This window comes from Austrofundulus limnaeus, unplaced genomic scaffold (genome assembly GCF_001266775.1).
Source record: "Austrofundulus limnaeus strain Quisiro unplaced genomic scaffold, Austrofundulus_limnaeus-1.0 Scaffold547, whole genome shotgun sequence".
Taxonomy (NCBI): Eukaryota; Metazoa; Chordata; class Actinopteri; order Cyprinodontiformes; family Rivulidae; genus Austrofundulus; species Austrofundulus limnaeus.
The window spans coordinates 28,267-30,379 of NW_013952949.1; the positions used below are offsets into that span (position 1 = coordinate 28,267).

The following is a 2,113-nucleotide window of genomic DNA, read 5'->3' on the forward strand; positions in this document are numbered from 1 at the left end:
CCTCAGGTTTCACCCATCCAGCTAAATAAGGTGACCTGGAGTTGTTGAACTCTGCAGGTGAGTTAGCATAGCCAAAGGGACACCTGGTGAAGGTGCACTGACGGCTAGCAAAGGTGAAAGCTAATTTGTGTTGGTCTTCGGCGTGTACAGGTATCGTCCAGAAACCAGAAGCCACGTCGATTGTTGAGAAGTACTTACCATTGGTAACCTTGGGCAGTTTCTGTTGGAGCTGGGTCATTGGCCACCTGGACAAGGGAACTTGTTTGTTTAGCTTTCTGTAGTCTATTGTGAGTCTCCACTTCCCGTTTGGTTTCAAGACTGGCCATAAAGGCGCAGAGTAAGTGCTGTTGCACGGTCTGATGATACCTTTTGCCAAAAGGTTATCYATGATCTCTTGGACAGGCTGATGDGCTGCCAAAGGGATTTTGTATTGTCTGACATATGTTGGCGGAGAATTTGGTGGGGTTGGGATGCGTACTGTGTGGAGTGAAGTCAGTCCGCAGTCCAGTGAGTCAGTTGAGAATGACTTCTCATACTTTAGGAGAACTTTGCGAAGTTTTTCTCTTTCTTCATCAGTTGTTAGGGCGTCGGCTTGGCTGACCACCTGTTCAATCTGTGAAGCAATTGAGGAGGGGTCTTGTTCTGTAGGGAGCTCCAGCAGATCTCCCTCCATGTCATCCGGCCTGCTAACAGGTAGGACGCTGTAGGTTTGAGGTACTGACCTGTCTTCCTGGTCGAGATCGATCCTTCTGACTGTATCACGGTCGAAATCGGTGGCTGAGAAGATAGCTATGGCCTGTGTTGGTTTTGTGAACAAGACCGGCTCAGTGTGGTGATCTGGGATTAAATTCTCAGGAATTTCTCCCAGAACTGGAACGCTCAGTTCAAAGTCATGAAATTTGGTGCTGATTAACCATCCTAGAGGCGTGTTTTTAGGGATCACTATCTCTTCTGTGTTTGTGTTGCACACAGCGAGAGATGTAGTCCTGGAGTCGAGGCTCACCTGTGTAGTGGCCTCAAGGGAGAGTCCTAGGTTGAAGAACCTAGGAGATGGTTGAAAGAAAGCCTGTTTGTGGTCAATAGCTTGACCAGCTAGGATGTGGATTCGCACCACAATGTTTGTTGCTTGAGGAGGTACTGTGGTCTGTTGGTTGTTGGCGACTTGGGGATGGTCTGTCCAGCCTTGCACAGGAAGTTCTTTTGGGGTTGTTGTCAGGGACCACAGTACATTATTGATGGTGTTCACTTGGACACCCAGTCTCACCAATATGTCAGAACCTATGTAGACTGAATGTGGAAGGTTTGGGACTACGAGGATCGGATGGACCAGTTCTCATTGGTTCCAGATCAGTTTCAGGTTAATGACTCCTTTTGCAGTCAGAACCTGTTTGCTGTTAGGGTCTGTTAGGAGTGTACTCTCTTTCTAAGATGTCACAAAGAAGTTTGTAGTTATTCTTTACTTCCTCTGGTTGGTGATCAATAAAACTGCTTACCTTTCTGCTTGATGTAAGTCTGATTAGGTAACGTTTGTTTTCTATATTAGCATTCGGGTAACTGCACAGGTAGAAATCAATGTCCCTTAGGTAGGCTCTGGTGTCATATGAGCCTGTTGGACCTGGTTCGAAAGGTTTGACGTTTTTTGCGATTTTGTTGAGTTCACGGTCAGAGGGAGGACAAAGGTACATTGATCTTCCCTCCTGTCTGGACTCTACCTGTCTACCCTGAGTTGGTCGGGCTGTTTGATCCTCGAACAATGGGTGCGGGGGTAGGGGTGGGGGTAGAGGTGGATCTCCCGGATCATCTGGTCCGGTGTAACTGACTGGCGGGGGTGGGGGTGGGGGGGATGTAAGTGGTGCTGGATGGCGATGACGTGGTGTGCTAGTAGCTTGGAGCTCACCTGGGAGTGGGATCTTGGTTACTAGTGTTTCACCTGTCCGTGCCTGCTGCACTGCATTAATTTGCAACTTAAATATTTAGGTAGCTAGTTAAAAATTGAAGTTAAATATTCAGGTGGCTAGCTAAACATTTAACTTGCGAGCTAAATATTTAAGTTGCAACCTAAATATTTGGGTAGCTAGCTAAATATTTAAGTTGCAACCTAAATATTTGGGTA

General features: G+C 46.9%; 1 protein-coding gene across 1 annotated transcript in view; it reads right to left on the bottom strand.

The window, feature by feature from the left end:
* LOC106530686 (radixin) overlaps positions 1–2,113 on the bottom strand; it is a gene marked incomplete in the record, with an annotated part of 41,289 nt that overhangs the window by 6,592 nt on the left and 32,584 nt on the right.